The sequence below is a fragment of the Panulirus ornatus genome, chromosome 13 (assembly GCF_036320965.1).
Source record: "Panulirus ornatus isolate Po-2019 chromosome 13, ASM3632096v1, whole genome shotgun sequence".
Lineage (NCBI taxonomy): Eukaryota > Metazoa > Arthropoda > Malacostraca > Decapoda > Palinuridae > Panulirus > Panulirus ornatus.
In genome coordinates this window covers 13,714,753-13,739,714 of record NC_092236.1, presented here as the reverse complement: position 1 = coordinate 13,739,714, position 24,962 = coordinate 13,714,753, and the positions used below count along the sequence as shown (strand labels likewise).

At 45.7% G+C, this 24,962-nt stretch overlaps 1 protein-coding gene across 1 annotated transcript in view; it reads left to right on the top strand.

Moving 5' to 3' along the window:
• LOC139752777 (protein turtle homolog B-like) overlaps positions 1–24,962 on the top strand; it is a 637,105-nt gene that overhangs the window by 128,650 nt on the left and 483,493 nt on the right. The gene's annotated exons all lie outside the window — the stretch shown is intronic.

The following is a 24,962-nucleotide window of genomic DNA, read 5'->3' as shown; positions in this document are numbered from 1 at the left end:
TCCTTCTTATGCAAGGAAGTTCCCTACATTATCTATCCTATTATTCATGGAAAGTTCCGTATGTTATTTGCCCCTATTATTCAGAAGTTCCATCTGATATTTCCTTTCTTATTCAGGGAAAGTTCTATATACTATCCCCCTCTTCCCTCCCCTCTCATTCAGGGAGAGTTCTATATCTTGTGAATCCTTCAAAAATGAATGAACTTCACACATTTTTTTCATGAATGAAGGAAATCACACCGGGACTCGAGGAAGGAGATGACTGACCAATTCAGCGAAGCATACAATTCTCAAGCAATTCAGGGGGGACAAAAAGAAAAGAATAGAAGCTATTTTAAAGCGACCCCTTCTTTCATTTTTATTCACAGTAGTGAGTTGCCACTTCACCCAAGACGATAATGCAAATAAGTATGTTTACTCAACCTTTTCAGACTTCATTTCCTGGGTACACTCCATGATGTAATGTCCTTTGAGGGGCCTAGCTTACGGCATCGTCGTCTAGCACAGTGTCCCATTGTTTTCGTTTTCTTTACCTCATCTTCACAGAAATTTGAGGGCTGGGATTTCCTTCGTTAAGAAGAAGAAAAAAAAAGAAAACAGAAAAAACTTATTTACCCGGGGGGGGGGGGAGGGGGGAGATGTATTTTCCATTATATCTGAGCTGAGAAAAAATACGGGGAGGGGGGGAGGAGGAGGTTGATTCTCTGGACACAAAATACGATAACATATTTCATGTTAATTGGAGGGAGGGACTGCGTCTTGACGGAGCATTATCACACGGCTTTTAATTAATTAACAGATAATTAAGAGGCCCTATTGAATGACGTAGTAATTTAGGGTGAAAATGGCTAATTACCCGTCCACCCGCTGGTGGGCGAGGAAGAATTACCTCGCTGGGGTCGACCGCCATACTTGACCCAGACGTGACCTTGTGTGTCCGGTTTTTGGTTCGTTTTTCTTTATCTTTTCCCAACGGACTGCCATAGCCTTGTTGACCCATGAAGGCAAAAATGATGCAATTACCGTTCGTTGATGTACTTTGATGGCCTGAGTGCTGGAGTGGAGAATATCGCGCAGGGAAGAGGGAGGGTTTAGTGAGACGACTCATTAGACACATGTATGATTGAAGTACATGAATTGTGAACTCCATATAAACTGGACGTATCTAGGGGCTTGTGTGTGTGTGTGTGTGTGTGTGTGTGTGTGTGAGTGTGTGTGTGTGTGTGTGTGTCCATACATGGCTGAGTCTAGGGAGACGTTGTGTTGCGGGCTGAGGTTACGATAGACGGAGTGGCTCATAAGGAACGGGAGTAAGAAATAAGGGTGTTGAGGATGGGCCAAGTGAGACTTTGGATATTCAGTAGAGGCTTGAAAAGTAGGACTTTAGGAAGAGGGGATAGGTTAGGCGGGATAGAGGAAGACGACACAGGAGAAGGAGGAGGAGGGAGGAGGAGGATGGGGAAGGGGAAGAAGAAAACCTATGCTGGTTTTGCAGAGTGGAAAGAGATTACGACAGGGTAAATGAGGAACGCCCGTCGCCTGACCCTCCTTCGTGTTCTTGGGTCGTACATACTCTCATGTCCTCGTCATTCTCAAGATGAGAGGGTTACTGCATGCACGCGGCCCCACCAACCCCTCCTCCTTCCACCTTGGTTGTTCTCCGGTAGACTACGCCCCTTCCACCCTCTCTAGTCAGATCTTTGTGCCCCTGTGGCACCAAAGCTGACAGGTCCTGTGGCATGTTTTTCTTCTTTTTTCTATCTTTCTGTGGTATTTCCTGATCATCTGGAACACCTAATAACCCTGTGGCATCTTCGTGATGTAGTCATAAATCATAAAACCTCTTAGGTACTTCCATATTCTAGTGGTTCCTTCAGGCTCCCCCTTCAGGAGTGTTCCAGTGGTGTCTCCTGAGGCTCCTGTAGGGGTCCCTCACTCCTGCCGGACCGACCTCCAGGCTTTTAAAGTAACGTCTCCCTCCTCCTGCGGCAGGTTCGGGAGGAGGCCTCCCTGGGACCACCCTCCTGAAGGAACTCGGGCACGCAGGTGTTTGCCTCGAGCTGAAGTTGGCTGTTGACTAATGGTTGTCAAACAGAGAAGGAGAGAAAGAAATAAAAGAAAGAAAATGGAAAGGATTTTATTGGGATGGGAGACTAAAATCTTTGGGTTACTTGCCGGAGCGAAAACATACACACACACACACACACACACACACACACACACACACACACACACACACACACACACACACACACACAGCACTTGCTAAAGATGCCCCTATCTTTCTCAACTCTTCAACCATCTCTAAGGCACATCTTCAGACCTCGCACACCACATTTTTTCGTGCCATTTATTCATGAACCTCATCAACATCATTGTCTTCAAGAAGCATGATTTTATTTCGACATCGCATATGGTCTTTTTTTTTTTCTCTTTTTCTTCCTCGCTTAATTAAGAGATTCACGAAGGTCTTCGTTAAGTGCATGATGGCGTCATTCAGATCTGGGTTAAGGTTTTGTTACCATCTAAGGAAGGCGAGATGACTCGCGCTTTTCGACCGCTCTTGAAGTACTTTGTCGCACCAGCGTCCAAGATCGGGTCCATTTCTGGCAACAGTTTCTGACCCCAGTTTCAATATTTCTCTCTCTCTCTCTCTCTCTCTCTCTCTCTCTCTCTCTCTCTCTCTCTCTCTCTCTCTCTCTCTCTCTCTCTCTCTCTCAAGTGTGAGCCACACTTGGTGGGTATAATGCCAGCGAGAGAGTGGTGAGAGAGTCGACAATCTGCCGTCATGATTAGCATATCACGCAAATGACTCTCTTTATTGTATAACTTGTCCCCGCTGAAGGCCAGGCCGTCCCCGGCCGTATTTTTCTCCCCCATCCGCCCAAGTTATACTTGTAGTCGTCCGCAGTTTGTAGGAGACAGTGTTAAAACTTATAACAGTGTTATCCCGCACATAATAAAGTGTAAGCTCTCGGATAAACTTTCCCCATTTGAAGTTTGAAGATAAAGCACTGAGAACCTACCACTGCCTCTGCCTCCTACTTTCTCCCTCCTTCCTGCATCGTCACCGTTCCCTCCTTCCCCTCCTCCCTTCTCCATCTGCCCTCCTTCCCTCCCTCCCCTAACTCATATCTGCCTTCTGAGTGCACTGTCAAAAGATGGGAAAAGATAAAGTATGGGTGTGTCCGCTGAGGCAATGTGTTGGGGGAATAACAGCCCCTCGGCTTGGGCCCCCAGAGAGGAACGTAACCATTCCAGGTTAGCCTTATGTCGTAACTTAAAGACACTCTGGTCGTTGCCGTTTGTTTCCTGCTCGCGCACACAGACACACACACACACACACACACACACACACACACACACACACACACAGGCATACATATACATATACACACCGTCGAGTCGTTCTTTGAAGACTTGGCTTCGGTATGTTGGAGACCGTGAGGGTGTGTGGAGCTCGGCCGGGGACAGACCATAGCGAGGGGAGGTGAGTGTCAGCTTAATGTGTGGCGGTGCTTTTTAGGTACAGAGATGACGCGCGCGCGAGAGAAAGAAAGAGGTCGTGTAACGCATGTCTCAAAGCCGCCGGTGACAAAGAGTGAGTGCGTTACAAAAATCCACGAGCGTAACATTCGTGTAAGTCTGTGGACATTAGGGTTGCGTGCCTTTAAGTCAAATGTCTGCAGACATGACACACTTGGTGTGCTTTTAAGTAAGTGTCTGCCGGTATAATGCGTGTGCGCTTTAAGTAAAAGTCTACGTAATGTAAAAGTTCCGGGAACATAACGTTAATGTGCGAGAGTCATTATTATTATTAAAGTCTGCTGAACACGACAACCCATTTTGAAAAAAAATCATCTGAAGTTATCATTTCCACGGAAACTCAAGAAATAAACTGTATCTCTTCTTCTTTAATTCTCTCTATCTCTTCACCTCCCTCTTCCCTCCATTTCTTCTCTTTCATTTCTGTACTGGTTTATTTGACGTCTACCCCCGAGGACATGTGTTTGCGACAGGAGTCTCAGGGATGAAATGGAATGCTAATGTGCCGGGGAGGTATGGATTGTAGAAATATACATAAGATGCTTGCCTCTGTGTGTGTGTGTGTGTGTGTGTGTGTCTGGGAGTCATGTATCATAAGTCTGTGGTGTTTGATGTTAGTTGCCTCTCCGGGGACCGTGTGCTATAGAAGTCTGGTGGATATAATGTTAGCAGCTTTAAAAAATCAAGACTTAGAAAACGGAAAAAAAAGAAAAAAATCTGTGCGTCACATTGTTAGCTTCTCTGAGCCTCATGAATTTTTCAGCAGTTTGTGGGACATAATATTAGCTGATCCGAGACTCATGAATTTGAACAGTTTGTGGGATATTATCTTGGCGTGCTTAAAACACACACATACACACACACACACACACACACACACACACACACACACACACACACACACACACACACACACACACACACCTAGAAGTTAGCAAGGCCAATTGTTATCATGTTTTCCATCAATACATTCTCTCTCTCTCTCTCTCTCTCTCTCTCTCTCTCTCTCTCTCTCTCTCTCTCTCTCTCTCTCTCTCTCTCTCACTCTCTCTCTCAAGGAAATATTGGCGTGCCAGCGAGTCTTGTGCTTTGACGTGCCTTGCCTGCTGAGGAAGTCGGGATCTCTTTGCCCTACTGCTGCAGCTGCGCCGTCTGTTGCCGTGTAGGTATTCGTCGTTCTCTTCCCCATGTGGCAACTTACCCTCCTTTGCCATATGGCCATCAGTAGCCCGTTGCCGTAGAGCTGTTTATAATCCGTTATCAAATCTTGTTTTTTTTTTCTTTAATTCGGTTGCCATCTTGCTACGCACAGTCAGGGGTCAGATGGCTTGCTGGCCCCTGATGATCACCTGGTGTATAGCGATTTATGAGTGACTCACCTGACCTTACTAGAATGGCACTGTTATGATCTGTAAAGTTACGAAACGCGCCACATGAAATACGTCCAGTTCTGCCCTGATAGATGGAGCACGACGCCCTTGAGCATGACGGTACGACTTTCAGCGCACGACGCTACGACCTTTGGATGATAGGGGCTTGACCTTCGGCACGTACCTTGCCCGGGATCAGGTCAGGTCAGGTCGCCACTATATCATACCCAATGATCTTTAAAAGCGCTCTACACGATCACCCTGGTGGAGGTCAACTCATACACCCGGGCAGTATTTACAAGCGAACGAAACAACGCGGTCGACTGATCCGTTCGGGGGGGTCGTCTTGCTCGAGCAGTCATATATTTCTGGCGTAAAGAGGGTTCATCTACCACGGATTCCAACGGCCTGTGATTGTAGGAGACATGTGAGGGGCCCCAGGGGGGTGAGGGAATGCGCCGTAGCGAGGTAGCGTCAAAGAAAAATTTCTAACCCAGTGATTCGAATGATATAATCATAGATGCGTAGCCCAGCCTCGTAAGACGACTAAGGATGTGTCAAGAGGTGTGATTTAGCAACGCGTATGGCCACGAATACCACCAGCTCGATTACGGCTGCTAGGGGTGAGTTATCCACGTATGACAGACATTAGAGCACTGTGGGTTTTGCCTCCACGAGGGGGAGGAGATAAATGTGCTGGAGGCGGTAACAGAACAGTTCTGCGTCGTGGCTACAGTGGCATGTAGAAGATCGGTTCAGTGACCTTAAAGTCGAGATAGTATCTAGTGTTCATATGGCTTGGTAACACGAAGGTGTTTTAGCTGGACAGTTTTTTATCTTTCATGATATTCATGATACAGATTATGACGACAAAGTAGTGTGTGTGTGTGTGTGTGTGTGTGTGTGTGTGTGTGTTTAAGTAACAAGCACGTACTTATGCGTACTTGTTACTAGATTTTGCTCTAATGCGGGGCTGGCACGTAGGGCGCACTGCAGGAAAAGGCAGAGTTAAGGGTGAACGAGTCATGTGACTTTACGTGCTGAAATGGAGGGACTTCATGTCTGTGGACTGAAGGCTCGTTGCTTAAGTGTGGGTGAGGCAGAGAGAAGAAAAAGACAACAACCTGGGGCAGAGGAGTGAAAGCGGACAGCCAGTTACTGAGGTGTTAGCATGAATGTCTATATATTTGTATTCTCGATCCATATATATATATATATATATATATATATATATATATATATATATATATATATATATATATATATATATATATATATATATATATATGCGCGTTCATATACACTTTATTCGTATATATATATATATATATATATATATATATATATATATATATATATATATATATATATATGTCAGAGGTTTCAGGACAGGAGCCAGCCAGTCCTCGTATGTTATCGAGATATACGACCCAATCACGTCTCCTCTCCCAGTCTGGCTTACTGATCTACGAAGAGACAGTAAAAAAATGAACCACCCGATGAAAAAGCCAGCGGGGAGTGAGTGATTGTCTGGCTCGTTCAGCTGTATCTACGAGTGCATAAATCTAGTCCCGTCGCCCTCCTAGTATTTTACTTGCTATTTATAGCCAAGCGACGGTAAGAAAAAAAAAAAAAAGGAGGGGATTAGGGCTGTAGCATAGCGAGAGCCTTGTGGTAACATAGTGAGGGAAGGAGTCTTCCAGGTAACATAGCGAGGAGAGTCTTATGGTAACATGGCCAGGGACTTATAGGGTAATGTAGCCAGGGGCTTATGGTAACACGACGAGGGTAGCATGGCCACTTATTGTAACATGGCCAGGGTCTTACAGTAGCATAGCCAGGGGTCTTATGATAACGCGACGAAGGTCTCATGGTAACACAGCTGAGATCTTTTTGTGCCGTAACCAAGGGTCTTTTTGGATTGCACCATAAAGTATCCATCTAGTGCCATGACCAAGATTCTGTGGCTGCAATGTGAAGTGATTGTGGTGCCATGACCAAAGGTCATTTAGTTGCGTTATGAGGGCCTCATGGTGCCATAAACATGGCCTTCAGAAACTCATTGTGAGGGTCTCATGGTGCTATAATGAAGGCCCTCAGATCTCATTATGAGGACCATATGGTGCCATAATCAAGGCCTTCAGATCCATTATGGGGACCTTATGGTACCATAACCAAGATGATTTGGTTGCAAAATGAGGGGTCTAGTGGTGCTGCACCATAGTATGAGGGGGTCTAGTGGTGCTGTTACCAAGGCTTTCTGGCTCTGCCATAAAGGCCTTGTGGTAAAGAGGGCAGGGGCTTGCTGGAAGACACAGTAGTCCTACGGAATACCTAAGCAAAGCTTCTCCGAAAGTAACTGAACTCGCTTTGTGAATCATCCATTGTGTGTGAAGTCTTCTTCTCTTATTCGTTTTCTTTTTCAGGTCTTCCTCTCTTATTCGTTTTCCTTTTCAGGTCTTAATCGTTTATTCGTTTTCCTTTTCAGGTCTTACACTTTTATTCGTTTTCTTTTTCAGGTCTTTCTTTCTTATTCGTTCTCTTTAAATAGGGTAATCTGCGGTAAACGTTACATGTACGTTCAGATTTAAAAAAGAAATTCAAAATCACGTTATTTCTGTATCTCATTGTTTTTGTAGCATCATTGGTGAATTGCTAGTGTCATTGGTATAAAGAAAATCTCAGTAATTGATGAAGGAAATAGTCAAATATGAACCGCATCCCTTTCGTGAAAAGTAGTTGCATTCACCTCTGTTTTTTTTTTTGTGTGTGTGTCTACCTTATCTGTATATGTGTCTGTCTGTGTTACTTCATATGTTTATACGTTAAAAAGTACTGGAGAATACCTTCTCTTTTATCTTTCCCGCCACTTGCCCTACGTCAGTGTAGACTTAAAGGGTGGTTCCGTTCACACGTAACATTATGATAAGCGCCTTTCACATGTAGCTGTTATGATAAGCGTCTTTCAAATGTAGCTGTAACGCTCCCTAGGCTCGTAGTAAATAGGGGAAACTGTACACTCGCTTCATATAATGAACTAAACTTCTTTCTCATCCGACCCTTTGTGTCTTGACAACACAAATGAAGGCGTGTGCTAACTACATGGTCAGTGTAATGCAGGGAATGATACCGTACGTCCGTCAACACGAGTGAAAAATCATGTAGATATGACCCTTAGATCATGAAGACTCACTCAGGATCGTTGTTGGGCCAGTCACACTACAGACATCATCTCTGGTGGCTAACTGAATCCTCCCAGGTGGGGACACCATTTAAAAAAAGACGTGTCGGAACAGACCTAATCACTCAGACCTGTTGCAGTACACAGGTACCTCCCTCTCTCCAGTGTTTAGGGTGATTAGGAGTAAATTGAGTTAGTCGGGAAGGTAGAAGCAATTATCAATCTCAACTCCGAGTGGACGAGGGAGAACTGGTGTGGACGTGGGCATGCATGGCCAAATGCAATAAGTGAGTCGGTTGCCAGGGTAATCATATAATCAGATCAATAACTTTCATCACATCCTGTGTTGGAATTGTCTAATGTCTTCTGATATACCCAGTACGTCATCTACGTATACTTAATAACGATGTATTCTAGAGTTTATACAGTTTTGACTGATTCTAAAACATTTTGGCACAAGTAACTTTTAAGAAGGAGTTTGGAAAAAAAAAATGCAGAACTGTGTACTCTGTCCTGCAGCATTCTGATTAATATGCAAGTCACCAAATACGCTTGCAAAAGTTTCGTTTAAATAGTGTCTGTGTGGCGTTTACACAATTACCAGGCCGGAGGGAAGTTTCGCCGCGAATGAAAAGTATTTCATTGATGCTGTTTCTATAAAGAAAATGGGAAGAGAGTTGGAGAGATCCTTACCAATGTCCTGTCTGGAAACGTCCCCACCTTTAAGTCGTGGTTGAAAACATCCTAATCCAGGTCCTGGCTGGAAACATCCCAGTGCAGGTCGTAGCTGGAAACATCCCTACCCAAGTCCTGATGACTGGAAACATCCCCACCCAGGACCTGGCTAGAAACTTTCCTATCCAAGTCCTGATGACTGGAAACATCACCATCCAGGTACCATCCAGGTCGTGGCTGGAAACATCCCTACCCAAGTCCTGATGACTGGAAACATCACCATCCAGGTCCTGGCTGGAAACATCCTTATCCAAGTCTTGATGACTGGAAACATCCCCACCCAGGTCGTGGCTGGAAACATCCCTACCCAAGTCTTGATAACTGGAAACATCGCCATCCAGGACCTGGCTGGAAACTTTCCTACCCAAGTCCTGATGACTGGAAACATCACCATCCAGGTCCTGGCTGGAAACATCCCTACCCAAGTCCTGATGACTGGAAACATCACCATCCAGTTCTTGGTTGGAAACATCCTTACCCAAGTCTTGATGACTAGGAACATCCCCACCCAGGTCCTGGCTGGAAACATCCTTACCCAAGTCTTGATGACTGGAAATTCACCATCCAGGTCTTGGCTGGAAACATCCCTACCCAAGTCTTGATGACTGGAAACATCACCATCCGGGTCGTGGCTGGAAACATCCTTACCCAAGTCTTGATGACTGGAAATTCACCATCCAGGTCTTGGCTGGAAACATCCTTACCCAAGTCTTGATGACTGGAAACATCACCATCCGGGTCGTGGCTGGAAACATCCTTACCCAAGTCTTGATGACTGGAAATTCACCATCCAGGTCCTGGCTAGAAACTTTCCTACCCAAGTCCTGATGACTGGAAACATCACCATCCAGTTCTTGGTTGGAAACATCCTTACCCAAGTCTTGATGACTAGGAACATCCCCACCCAGGTCCTGGCTGGAAACATCCTTACCCAAGTCTTGATGACTGGAAATTCACCATCCAGGTCCTGGCTAGAAACTTTCCTACCCAAGTCCTGACGACTGGAAACATTACCATCCAGGTCTTGGCTGGAAACAGCCACCACTCAACCTCTGGCGTCAAGAAGAGGTTGTCATTCCTCCAGAGAGAACTTGATAAGACTGCTGGTTAAGTTTCCAGATTATCTCGTGGTCTGTGCTGACGATCCAGCGAAATCTTTATGAACCTTACGGGGAGGGAGGAACCACAAAGTGTTTTTCCAGTGCGTTGTGGTTTTAGTCTATTGTGGTTTTCCAGCACATTGTGGTTTTCCAGCACAGTCTGGTTTTCCAGTACATTGTGGATTTCCAGGATATAATGGTTTAACGTTGGTTCACAGCACAGGTGCCTGAAACATGTGAAGCATGTCACTAGCACTGACAGTGTAAAATGAAGAGATATAAGTCTTACTTGTCATGTCATAAAGTAGTAAATAGTAGTAGTAGTAGTAGTAGCAATAGTAACAGTAGTGGTAGTGGTGGTAGTGGTAGTGGTAGTAGTAGTAGTAGTAGTAGTAGTAGTGGTTTGGGGTGGTGGTAGTGGTGGGTACGGAACTGTGGCACACTGGAAATAGATTAGAAGGTCATGAACTCTCTTATACTCGAACCCTGGTATCCCTAATGTTTCCCTGTAATTCAAGATCCCCCACCCCCTTACAGCAGAATGATTCACAGGATAAATGACAGCCATTTTGTTTCCTTGTCACTCACATATACACAAATGAAAGTTCGCTCGTCGCCACACATATGCAGTTACGCGCATACACAAAAAACAGAAACAAGTGTGTATATATATATATATATATATATATATATATATATATATATATATATATATATATATATATATATATATATATATATATTATTCATTTATTCATTTATTTACTTACTCGTTTTTTTTTAGGCGAAAGCAATTTCACGTCTTCGTTGAAAAAGTCACACACAACACACTCCTGCCCTAATAGTATTGCTGCTAGGATCATTTATAGAACACTCTTCTTTTATCAAAGGTCAGTCCGGTTCCAGGTTATCCTGTTATCTTAGTTTTTCCTCCCTGATGTACCCTTCTCTCTCTCTCTCTCTCTCTCTCTCTCTCTCTCTCTCTCTCTCTCTCTCTCTCTCTCTCTCTCTCTCTCTCTCACACACACACACTTACACTTTCGCACAGATAGTCACACGGTGAATGGACGAAACAACTGTGTGAATTGCACACACCTTCCTTTCCTGCAGGTGGAGCGCCCCTCCCGCCTCACCTCACCTCACTATCTAACCGTCGACGTATTTAGACGTGCGTCCAGCCGCAAGTTCCTCCCTTGCAAACGTCCCCATTTCACCCCATTATTGTCTGGCAGTCTCCCTCCTCTCACCCCCCCCAAGCCAGTGCCTGTGGTAGACTCCGCGAATGGTGGTCAGCTGGGCGGTTGGCGAGGCTTCACGCCGAAACCATTTCCCTAATGAGGAGGCACAATGCACGAGTCAGAGCTGGGCTTTTGTGCCTCCCTTTTCTCTTCCACGTCTCCCGGATCCTCCCCAGGTATTGACCGCATTAACAGAGGCTTAACCGTCCGTCCCTAGGTTTATAGATTTACCCGAAGGACAATGGAGGCGCCGAGGTATCCTCCTCCAAACCCGCGGAGCGGAGTTGTGTCGGGTGGGAGGAGACCGTGAAGAGGGAGCTGGGGAGTCTGGCGCATTAAAGAAGGGGGTAGCGGGTTAGGTGGGAGAATGATGTTGAGGGTGTTGACTGTGGGGGTGACAAGATGCAATGGTTGTGGGTATGGGTGGTTGTAGTAGGGGTAGTAGACGTAGTAGTAGTAGTAGTAGTAGTAGTAGTAGTAGTAGTAGTGGCAGAGAGAGAGAGAGAGGGGGGGCGGGGGGAGGGAGGGAGGAAGGGTTGAAGTGTAGTAGGGAAGGGAAGGGGATTAGTTCCGACCTGTGAATCAGCTCTTACTGACTGGTTAGGTGAGGGAACTAGTACTGGTATGGACTGTGTAGGGGGGAGGGAACATGGCACTAGTACCACTACTGACTGGGAGGGGGAGGGAAGGGGTTTTTAGTCTTCGTGCCCACTGGGAAGGGGAAGGAAGGGGTCTCTAGTCTTCGTACCTACTGGGAAGTACTGGGAAGGGGAGGGAAGGAGGTGGCGCTAGTACTGGTACTGACTGGTAGTAAGGAGGAAGTGACAGGGGCGCGTAAACAATCATTACCTCCCACATTCCCCCACTGACATCTTTATCATCTCGACGTAATAAGCTGGCAGAGGAATTTATCCTTTGTTTACACGAAAGATAATTTCCATTATAAATTCAGCTGGGAAGCTTCAAATTATCTCTCATAAGAGATGAATGAAATATTTTCCACGATGGAAGCGAGCAGATTATGGACATGTTTTGCTTACTCTTGTTACGGTGTCTTCGGGTGTGTGTGTGTGTGTGTGTGTGTGTGTGTGTGTTATTTCGGTCTGTCCTGTTTACCTCCTTTGCTTGCATATTTCGTGTTTGTTTTTGTCTTTAATGTGAAAGCTCAATCAGCAGTCGACGATGACGAGCAATTACAGGCCGTATAACACACACACACACACACACACACACACACACACACACACACACACACACACTTACACACGCGCACGCGCGCGCGTTAATATTTAAAGACAATCTGCCCTTCATAATACATTCACTGAAGAAGAAGAAGAAGAAGAGGAAGAGAGAGAAGGCTTTGAAAACAGCCCCCTTGTTGTTATACCAGGAGGTGACACAGAGTACAAACAGACACTCGGGCAACGTCTATGAGTCACACGTTATGAGTCAGAGAACTTCGAGTCAGTCATGAGGGTCTTCGTACACGAGTCTGATTCTTGATACCATCGATTTCAGTGTAAGACTGAGAAGTGAGGGGAGGTGGACTCAATAGGAGAGAAGAGCTGTTGCACGCTTGGTCCAGCGTCCCTTGCGGTAGACGTGTAGCGTTACCCTTACGCCAACAGAACCATCGTCCACACACACACACACACACACACACACACACCACACACACACACACACACACACACACACACACACTTCGGAACCACCTGCGTCACAGCACTTGAAAACACCAGATCAATACCCAGACAGACAGACAGCCAGCAGCAGTAGATGCGTCACCCCTTGACAACACAACACTATTAGGATAACTACAGACAACCACTGCTTCGACACTGAATGGTCGTTATCCCCCGACGATGCACAACTATGGAGTCACCCCCTCTAACAACACATAACCATCTGGCAGGACGCAGCGGTCACCACTGACAACATCAGACTCATCAGATCTGGTAACACACACACCACCATCCTCCCCCCTGCCAACACACACTCACGACACCAGGCATCCAGTACCTCAGCACACATCACAACACACACAACCCGACACCACATAGCTGCACACGGCCAGCCATCACACAAACTACCGTCACCTCTGACAGCAGCAAGCGTCATCCCATCGCCGAACGAACCATACGATAAACACACTCAAGACAGACAAAGACAAACAAAAGAAAAAAATGATCCAGACACGACACAGCCCATACCTAACCCCGTACGTACAACCGTCCCCTTTGCACCTCATCACTGCCAACCATACAACAGGCAACCATAACCCTCAACCACCAGATAACCATCGCTGACATCACACACCCACACACACCCACACACACCCATTGCCACCATGATCACCGCCCCTTTTCAAGGAAGACCCGCGGGTCTCCACTCGTAAGGAATAGACTGGCATTTCACGTTGCCGTCTAAGGGATGGTTAGCATTATTTTGACACATATGCCTCATTAGAGGGGCAACATTTTCCCGCTGAAAGAGAAAATGGGGTGAGCTCTGGAAACAGGATTTCTGGGGCTACTAATCAAGATGAAAGGATAAAGGTCATGGATATATATATATATATATATATATATATATATATATATATATATATATATATATATATATATATATATATATATATATTTTTTTTTTTTTTTTTTTTTTTTTTATACTTTGTCGCTGTCTCCCGCATTTGCGAGGTAGCGCAAGGAAACAGACGAAAGAAATGGCCCAACCCCCCCCCCCCCCCATACACATGTACATACACACGTCCACACACGCAAATATACACACCTACACAGCTTTCCATGGTTTACCCCAGACGCTTCACATGCCCTGATTCAATCCACTGACAGCACGTCAACCCCTGTATACCACATCGCTCCAATTCACTCTATTCCTTGCCCTCCTTTCACCCTCCTGCATGTTCAGGCCCCGATCACACAAAATCTTTTTCACTCCATCTTTCCACCTCCAATTTGGTCTCCCTCTTCTCCTCGTTCCCTCCACCTCCGACACGTATATCCTCTTGGTCAATCTTTCCTCACTCATTCTCTCCATGTGCCCAAACCATTTCAAAACACCCTCTTCTGCTCTCTCAACCACGCTCTTTTTATTTCCACACATCTCTCTTACCCTTACGTTACTTACTCGATCAAACCACCTCACACCACACATTGTCCTCAAACATCTCATTTCCAGCACATCCATCCTCCTGCGCACAACTCTATCCATAGCCCACGCCTCGCAACCATACAGCATTGTTGGAACCACTATTCCTTCAAACATACCCATTTTTGCTTTCCGAGATAATGTTCTCGACTTCCACACATTTTTCAAGGCTCCCAAAATTTTCGCCCCCTCCCCCACCCTATGATCCACTTCCGCTTCCATGGTTCCATCCGCTGACAGATCCACTCCCAGATATCTAAAACACTTCACTTCCTCCAGTTTTTCTCCATTCAAACTCACCTCCCAATTGACTTGACCCTCAACCCTACTGTACCTAATAACCTTGCTCTTATTCACATTTACTCTTAACTTTCTTCTTCCACACACTTTACCAAACTCAGTCACCAGCTTCTGCAGTTTCTCACATGAATCAGCCACCAGCGCTGTATCATCAGCGAACAACAACTGACTCACTTCCCAAGCTCTCTCATCCCCAACAGACTTCATACTTGCCCCTCTTTCCAGGACTCTTGCATTTACCTCCCTTACAACCCCATCCATAAACAAATTAAACAACCATGGAGACATCACACACCCCTGCCGCAAACCTACATTCACTGAGAACCAATCACTTTCCTCTCTTCCTACACGTACACATGCCTTACATCCTCGATAAAAACTTTTCACTGCTTCTAACAACTTGCCTCCCACACCATATATTCTTAATACCTTCCACAGAGCATCTCTATCAACTCTATCATATGCCTTCTCCAGATCCATAAATGCTACATACAAATCCATTTGCTTTTCTAAGTATTTCTCACATACATTCTTCAAAGCAAACACCTGATCCACACATCCTCTACCACTTCTGAAACCGCACTGCTCTTCCCCAATCTGATGCTCTGTACATGCCTTCACCCTCTCAATCAATACCCTCCCATATAATTTACCAGGAATACTCAACAAACTTATACCTCTTATATATATATATATATATATATATATATATATATATATATATATATATATATATATATGTGAGCTCAAATTTGATTATATTTTCTTGCATATCTTTCTCCATGAATGTGTGTAGACTAAATGTTTATTTTTTTTTTCAACTCGTTTGTAAGTAAACTGTTCGTATTTATGTCATCCACGTAATTACTCCTTTCACGGTTGTCATTACCGTGTCATGACCTCCGCGCCAATTGATTTCGAGTGTGCTCGCACCGCTGCATCATCATTACCAGTTGTACGTAATGGAGAGCAGCATGCGTCGCCGTACCCTGGACGACGGTCGTGCATTTGAGAGGCTATCATCAAGGGGGGGTGTGTGTTTTCCCCATCACCACCGCGTCATCCCAAGGCGTCAGAACCCATGTGTGTCTTGTGTCAACTCCCCTTCCCTCGTGTTCCCTTATTTGCGATGGGATCGATGTCGATCATGTCCATTGACTCTACAGTTGACCAGCGGGAGGGGTATTGGCTCTCTCTCTCTCTCTCTCTCTCTCTCGCCTCACCCCTAGGCCTACCTGGCCCATCAGGGAAGGGCCAGACCTCCAGAGGTCCAGAGGCTGCCCATCTCCTCCTCCTCGTCCTCCTCCTCCGCACTTTGTCATCCTCGTCGGAGAGTTAACGGGAGGCGTCAGTCACACGGAAACAGCGACGGCCGGCCTTCTACTGGGTCAGGTTTTATCTGACGAGGCTCTAAATTGCCTTTTCTGGGGGGAAGGAGGGAGATAGTGCCTGGCTGGGCGGGCTGGTGTGGGCGGGGCGGGGAGGAGGAGAGAGAAAATTGTTTCTTCTCTTCCATTTGCTGCTGCCGTTTTGATGGAGAGGAGCCCGTCTTACTCTCTCTCTCTCTCTCTCTCTCTCTCTCTCTCTCTCTCTCTCTCTCTCTCTCTCTCTCTCTAACACACACACACACACACACACGCACACACATATATATATACCCCAACTTACGTTAGTTCTCAACGACACTTACCTACGTCCGACCTTACCCAGCAGAGTAATCATCACCTTGCGTAAGCCACTGAGCCACAACAAGACATTCTCACATCCCCGCTCTCCACCGTGGCGGCGGCGGCGCCTCTCTGTACACCCAGGTACCGTCCTGCGGCTGCGGCGCATATAAGGCCCTCTTCGCAGAGGCTCGTCGCTAGAGCCGCAGTGGTCAGTAACGCTAACCACTACACCACGGAGGTTGTGTGTGTGTGTGTGTGTGTGTGTGTGTGTGTGTGTGTGTGTGTGTATGTGTGCAGAACTGCGACATATGAACTTTAATCGCCAATTTTGTAATAGAACCCATTTCATATATATATATATTTTTTTCTGTACCATGGACGGAATAAGTGATGCGATATTTTTCGTCCGTCGCACATGAAGTGTTTCAAACGGAGAGAGAGAGAGAGAGAGAGAGAGAGAGAGAGAGAGAGAGAGAGAGAGAGAGAGAGAGAGAGAGAGAGAGAGCGCCCACCCTTGTCCTGAGTTACTGATGACTACCGTCCAGCGCCTCTGCTACCCTGACAGGTAATTGTAGGTAGTCACGCTTCACCTCTCCTCTTCGAGACCTGGGGGCGTAGCTAGAGTGTGGCGAGCAAAGTTGAGACTCTGAATTACACATCTCCTGGCTGAAGTCCCAGAGCACTTAGTGTGTGAGTGTGTGTGTGTGTGTGTGTGTGTGTGTGTGTGTGTGTGTGTGTGTGTGTGGTTCTCGCCGTACAGTGCTGACAAAGCCATAAACTCCGGCCAGAAATTATTCCTTCAACACTGACCGTGATTTCCCGTAGACTCACGCCAGCTGGTCATTATGCCGTGTTGCACAGGTCACGCGCTCTGATTGGAAGCGATGGAGGTGATGCAAAGTTTGTTTCCTCATCTTGTTGAGGTTCTTAGTTTGAATTTTCCTGTAGGAGGGAAGGGACAGAAAAAACGAATTGAAATGAGATTGCATTAAAACTTAGGTACCTCATCTTGATGTCTCTCTTTTTTCCCCCTTTTCCTTGCTCTTCTCTCGTTCTTTAGTTTCTATTTTCCTCCATGGCTCTTAAGTTCATGGCTTTCTTTCCCCCCTTATTCCTTTCCCAAAAGGTTCAGGATCCAATCTGCTTCTTTCAGTTGCTTTTCCCTCGCTCGGTCCTGCTCGAATGCCTTCCCAGGGCTTGCCGCGATAGGACCTAGGTGCTGGGAACGTCTGACGCAGGTTTAGAGAGGTTTTCATGGCATCGTCTTGGACGACGTGCTATGCGGTGCGGCACAAACCTGGGAGTCGGGTTGTGGGGATGGAGTAAGGTTTCGGGTGCCACACGGGGGAGGGGTATGGAGGTGTAGAAGGGTAGCGGGTGCAAGACAGAAGCGGAGTGTGTTTTCGTTCGCTTTCGTAGACGCCATTGCCTTCGACGAATTACCCATTTTCGTGTATAGAAAGGACTCTCGTCAGCTTTCGTGAGGGTAGTAACCCATCCGTCTACTGCGGTGTATGGAAGGTGCTCAGCTTCTTTGACATCAAGGACCAAAGATGTAGTGGGAAGGTATACTGTCTTGGAATTATCTTGAACACCTGACGTGTCCAAGAGTTTTCGATTGCTATCCATAACTTGTCAGTGATAGCCTTTATAAGCACACCTAAAGCCCAGATAACCAACCAGCAAAACATGTATATATATATATATATATATATATATATATATATATATATACAGTATTCTACAACGTCAAGGATTCGAACCGCTTCCCTTAGGCGTGATAGCAGCGAGGTTACGAAGCCCATGATAGATATATGATTATGAGACTACTAGTAATAGACTATTATTCGTCTTATCTAGCTTGGTTGATAATGCCTGCATGTGTGTGTGTGTGTGTGTGTGTGTGTGTGTGTGTGTGTGTGTGTGTGTGTGTGTGTGTGTGTTTGTTTAGATAATGCATGAATGAATAGTTAAGAAATACAGTTGAGGAATTACGTAATTAGGAGCTCATAATTGCGACTCGTTAAATAGGGGGTTGTAATTGTAATTCGTTAATTATTTACAAGAGAGATTAAGGTCAAGGTGAGACAGGATACTTCTACGCTTTGGTTAAGCGTATCAGTGAAGTGTGTCCACGTACGAGTACAGGAAGTTTTACTAGGCAAATCTTGTGGCTTTTACGTTGTACATTAAGCGATGTAACGTTGCATATTGGTCGAAGTGCAGTGGCATTGCGTTGACGACATACATTAAGTGACGTAGAGTTATGTCCTCGTTGAAAAGAAGTAGCACCGTGTTGACATATGTATTCAATGGTGAACGTTAAGTGACGAAAATTTCCACGTTGGTTCCGTGGCAGTAATGAAGTAGATGAAGCAGACAACACTGGGAAAGCTGAGCTATTTGCTTGCTCAGCTGTGTACTTATTCATGGTTTGTTTATGACGTTCACAGGAGTAGGTACAGGACGATTCCTGCGTCTGTACGAGCACTGGTTGGTACCATATGGTGATTGTGGTAGCAGAACGAGGAATGGTTGGTACCATAAGGTGATTGTGGTAGCAGAACGAGGACTGGTTGGTACCATAAGGTGATTTTGGTAGCAGAACGAGGACTGGTTGGTACCATAAGGTGATTGTGGTAACAGCAAGCACTAGTTGATACCATAAGGTGATTGTGGTAGCTGAACGAGGACTGGTTGGTACCATGAGGTGATTGTGGTAGCAGAACGAGCGCTGGTTGGTACCACAAGGGGATTGTAGTAGCGGACGTCGGTCAGTGGTGGTTCCTTCTGGTGGTACGGTGCTCCTGGTGCCTCCCAGTGTCTTGGTGTTTAAACTAGGCGATTGCCCCTCTGACTCTTGAGGAAAATTGTTATTGAGTCGCTGCGTCACGACTTCAACGGCCGGAGGTCTGAAGAATATACATCAACGTCATGTGTCAGCGTATGTATGTGTATGTGTGTGTGTGTGTGTGTGTGTGTGTGTGTGTGTGTGTGTGTGTTGGGGTGTGTCACAGATGTATATGTTCAAGGAAAACGTTATAGCACCATGGAATGAATGAAAGCTGGGAGGTTCGGTACATTCTTGCGTTCTTTGTTAAGTATACTGGACCGATGGAGTGTGTTTTGTGTACCTGTCTTGGTATCCATTTATCCACCGTCAGCACAAGCTTGAGAGTCAATATTCTTAAAAACTAAGTAAGCACTGACACTTCCGCCGCTGTGTTAGCCATGAGCATAAAAAATTCAACCCCCCTGATTTGGAGAGCGATGTGATATGTATTTCTGTCGCGAAGACAAATGAGAAAGTGGTGGGCTTTCATTTCGGGAAAAAAAAAAGAATATATTGCTTCCTATGTTACACACTGAATAACGTATGCAGGCGTGAGTTGTGTTAGTACGTGGATTGGTAGTTTATTTAACCGGTGACAGAGCTGGACATCGACCTGTTTTACTGTCGCAAACACTGTGGTTGGGTGAAGTTGTCAAACTGTGCTCTCACTGGCTCGGAGTTACTGTTCAGCCTCTGCGGTAGAAAGAAATGATTCTGTTGTTCTCATTTTCCGCTTCTTGTGTGGTTATTATGATAATTGTAGCAGAGTTTGCTTGACGATTCTGGTTTAACACACCGAAAGTCTCTTGATGTTCGCAGTTGTTTTCTCAAGCCCTAAGTCTTAGGACTACCCTTCTTAGATTTTTCTTTTTTTCAAGCTATGCAAAATACTTTAACCACATCAACAAGATTCGATTTCATCCGTTGGTGTTGCGCAAGCACAAAGCAGACACAGTGTTAGCCTCCACTCGAACGACTGTCCCATAAAGTCACCTTCTGAGGGAGGTTCCTTGGGACGCCTGCCTTCTTTGGAGAAGCTCAGTCAAGAACTGTGACTACGAGACTAGGGGAAGTACAGAGACAGAGACTCATCTAGCGGGAGGGATAGACTCATCTGGCGGGAGGGATAGACTCATCTGGCTGCTTGGGGAAGATGGTGGTCGAGACTGACTGACCACGAGCCAGCCACCTTTTTTTTCAGTGAGCTCTGAGGCGTTTGCCTCTTGTCTTGGTTGGGGGCGTACGAAGTGTTATCACAGACAGTGTTTACCAGTTGTCGATACAGAGGATACCAAGAATGTCCACAGACACCGTACACAGTCAACAGAGACAGTGTACAGTAAGAGTAACACATGGATATTCAACAGCATTGTATACCCACAGTGTACACCCAGGTCTGCCATAAAAGAGTGTACACTAAGGATCAGTACACAGACACCGATGATCGCGGGGTCCGACGTAGCACAGTAAGAGTAACACATGGATATTCAACAGCTTTGTACACCCACAGTGTACACCCAGGTCTGCCATGAAAAAGTGTACACCAAGGACGTCACGATAAGAGTCTTATCAGTAAGATCAACACACCACAGTTGACACAGTCAGCACATGTGTGTGTACGGTCATCATGATCATCACATATTCATCGCAGACAGTTACCCCTGACTGTCGATAGCAAGGATCGACCCATTTCGTCGAGAGAGAGAGTCAATATAGACGGCTGTTACAGCAGACAGTTAGGAAAGCCTAGGGCCAGCAGGTACAAAACACTGACAGGCGAAGTCAAATAAAAGTCTGTCAGAACAGCTATCTAATTAATTGCGTTTATTTTTATCGTCGGGTAATTAATTTCATCTGACACCAGACAAAAATCACTAATGTAGTATCGACAAACCGTTAAAAGCAGTCGGTAAACATTGCCCCTACGGATGGTCGCTCATGATCCACGGATGGTCGCTCATGATCCACGGATGGTCGCTCATGGGCTACGGACGATCGCTCATGATCCACGGATGGTCGCTCATGATCCATGGATGGTCACTTATGTGCTACGGATGGTCGCTCATGATCCACGGATGGTCGCTCATGATTCACGGATGGTCGCTCATGATCCACGGATGGTCGCCCATGATCCACGGATGGTCGCCCATGATCCACGGATGGTCGCTCATGGGCTACGGACGATCGCTCATGATCCACGGATGGTCGCTCATGATCCATGGATGGTCACTTATGTGCTACGGATGGTCGCTCATGATCCACGGATGGTCGCCCATGATCCACGGATGGTCGCCCATGATCCACGGATGGTCGCTCATGATCCACGGATGGTCGCCCATGATCCGCGGATGGTCCCTCATGATCTACGGATAGCCGATCATGTCCCATGGATTAATTATTTGTACTTTGCTATTTACTCCTTTCTCCTCTGCTCTTCATAGTTGTCTTCTATCATTTACTTATTCGTACTGTTCTCCTCTGTCTTGTCTCCTTTTGCCTCATTTCTTTTACTTAGTATAGTTCATTTATTCTTTATCCCTTTCCTTCATTTCTTCCTTCTTTTCTTTACACTTTGCTTGATATTTTCATCTATTCTTTTTCTTCTTTTTCTTCCATATTTTTCCTCTTTACGTAGCCAGGTTGCACCGCCCTTGTCCCCAGGGCACGAGGACAATCTTCCTCCTCTAACGGCTTATAACCTCTTCTCCTGAAGTGGGACTGAGGGTCAATAGCCAATAGGGGTATTGTTTGGTACATAACAGGGAGGCCTTCTCTACCCATCTGGAGGTACGACGTAGGACTCACGGGGTCTGCGCTGAGAGGAGCGGTGCATAGAACAACATTGATGTGAAAGGTATATACGCACATGGACAACAGTCCACAGGAGAACGGTGAACATAAAGTCACTTTTGTGTCCTTAAGATACTACTACTAATACTACTACTACTACTACTACTACTACTACTACTACTACTACTACTACTACTACTACTGTTACTACTACTACCACTGTTACTACTACTACTACCACTACTGCTACCACTACTGCTACTACTACTTCTGTTACTATCACTGCTATTACTACTACCACAAGTACTACTACCACCACCACCACTACTACTACTACTACTAGTAGTAGTAGTAGTAGTAGTACTACTACTACTACTACTGAAAAAAAAAGGAGTCAGAAGTGAAATATGAGACAAAAGTGTCCTCATTTTTTCCACCAGTGTGAGTTACGATAATTGAGGTTGCTAATACGCCACGAACCACAGGGACTCTTGAGGCGAGGGCCGGTCACTGTGTGGAGGGCAGGCAAGTGTTTGGGGGGATTGTCGTGAGTGTTTGGGGAGAAAAGAATATACGGGCGTAGGGGGAGAGTGGGGACCAGGAGCGGGGAGGAGAAATGAAAAGAGCACAAGGAAGTGGGAGAAAAGCACACCCACCTAAAAAAGGTTTTCTACAGTGCAAGGGGTCAGTGAGTGACTCGTGTGTGTGTGTGTGTGTGTGTGTGTGTGTGTGTATACACAGGAGGGGAAGGAGACGTTCTGGACGTGGATGGTGAGTGGATGAGGGAATGAGAAGGAGGTGGAAAGGGGGGGGGGGGGGTGTGAAACCTCATTAGAAAGGGTGTCGAAGGGTGTGGTGGGCAACTCTGGCTAATAATGAGGGGCAACTGGGAGTTAAGGATGAGGCGTTGGGTGTAGAAGGACATGATTTAGAGAGAGAGAGAGAGAGAGAGAGAGAGAGAGAGAGAGAGAGAGAGAGAGAGAGAGAGAGAGAGAGAGAGGAAGAACTTGAGAGGGGGATTGGTGGAGATGGTGGGCTAGTGAGTGGGAGAAAGAAGGAGGATTGAAAGAAAAGAAAGAGTGTGGATTGGGAGGCCAGTGGTTAAACACTGGATGAATGAGGCGGAGAGAGAGAGAGAGAGAGAGAGAGAGAGAGAGAGAGAGAGAGAGAGAGAGAGAGAGAGAGAGAGAGAGAGAGAGAAGAGAGAGCATGGCCGAGTGATCCTGAATAACGATCAAATGAACCAAATTCAAGCGAATGTGGTCACAGGTGGTTGGCTACCGTGAATGGGATAAGAATTTGTTATATAAAGTCTGACGAAACTCTAACGCAAGGTACGAATAGAGAGAGAGAGAGAGAGAGAGAGAGAGAGAGAGAGAGAGAGAGAGAGAGAGAGAGAGAGAGAGAGAGAGAGGCCGCTTTTCGTGAAGCATGACGTGGTTAGAATGACTTTTAAGTTTAAACCGTTCGCTAGTGTGAGTCTCTCCATGACACAGATCTGTAGATTCAGCTCTACTGAAGACTTCAGGACTCTATGACGAGACTTCAGTAACCCGCAGGTCTACTGAAGACTTGAGGACTCTATGACGAGACTTCAGTAACCCGCAGGTCTGCTGAAGACTTGAGGACTCTATGACGAGACTTCAGTAATCCTCAGGTCTGTTGAAGACTTCAGGATTCTGTGACGAGACTTCAGTAACCCGCAGGTCTTCTGAAGACTTGAGGACTCTATGACGAGACTTCAGTAACCCGCAGGTCTGCTGAAGACTTCAGGACTCTGTGACGAGACTTCAGTAACCCGCAGGTCTGCTGAAGACTTCAGGACTCTGTGACGAGACTTCAGTAACCTGCAGGTCTGCTGAAGACTGCAGGATTCTATGACGAGACTTCAGTAGCCTGCAGGTCTGCTGAAGACTTCAGGACTCCATGACGAGACTTCAGTAACCCGCAGGTCTGCTGAAGACTTGAGGACTCTGTGACGAGACTTCAGTAACCCGCAGGTCTGCTGAAGACTTCAGGACTCTGTGACGAGACTTCAGTAACCCGCAGGTCTGCTGAAGACTTGAGGACTCTGTGACGAGACTTCAGTAACCCGCAGGTCTGCTGAAGACTTCAGGACTCTGTGACGAGACTTCAGTAACCCGCAGGTCTGCTGAAGACTTCAGGACTCTGTGACGAGACTTCAGTAACCCGCAGGTCTGCTGAAGGCTTCATTCAGTCTGTTTGCTAAGGCTTCCTCGATCGCATGCCTGACGAAGGCTTCAGTCTGAATGCTACAGCGTTGCTGTGAAGACGAGGATACACAAGCCTCCCCCGGAACTAGTGAGTTGACTCGAACATGGAAAGAAAACGCGAATAGTCATTTACAAGATATTGCTAACACGGGAACAGTCATTTACAAGACGTGCTAATAAACGAATAGTCGTTTAAAAGACATGTTAATAGGCTAATAGCCATTTACAAAATATGCTATTAGGCAACTAGTCATTTACAAGACATGCAAACACGCCAGTAGTCATTTACAAGACGTGCTAATAGGCAAATAGTCATTTTACAAACGTAAACAAGCGAGTAGTGATTCACAAGAAACGTAAACAAGCGAGTAGTGATTTATAAGAGATGTAAACAAGCGAGTAGCGATTTACAAGAAATGTAAACTAAGAGATGTAAACAAGCGAGTAGCGATTTACAAGAAATGTAAACTAGGGAGAAGTCATTTACAAGAAATGTAAACAGCGAGTGGTGATTCACAGGAAACGTAAACGAGTGAGTAGTGATTGACAGGAAACGTAAACAAGCGAGTAGAGATTCAACAAGAAATGTAAACAAGGGAGTAGCCATTTACAAGAAATGTAAACACATAGTCATTCACAAGAAATGTAAACACACAATATAGACTTTTACAAGAAATGTAAACACACAATATAGTCATTTACAAGAAATGTAAACACAATATAGTCATTTACAAGAAATGTAAACACACAATATAGTCATTTACAAGAAATGTAAACACACAGTATAGTCATGT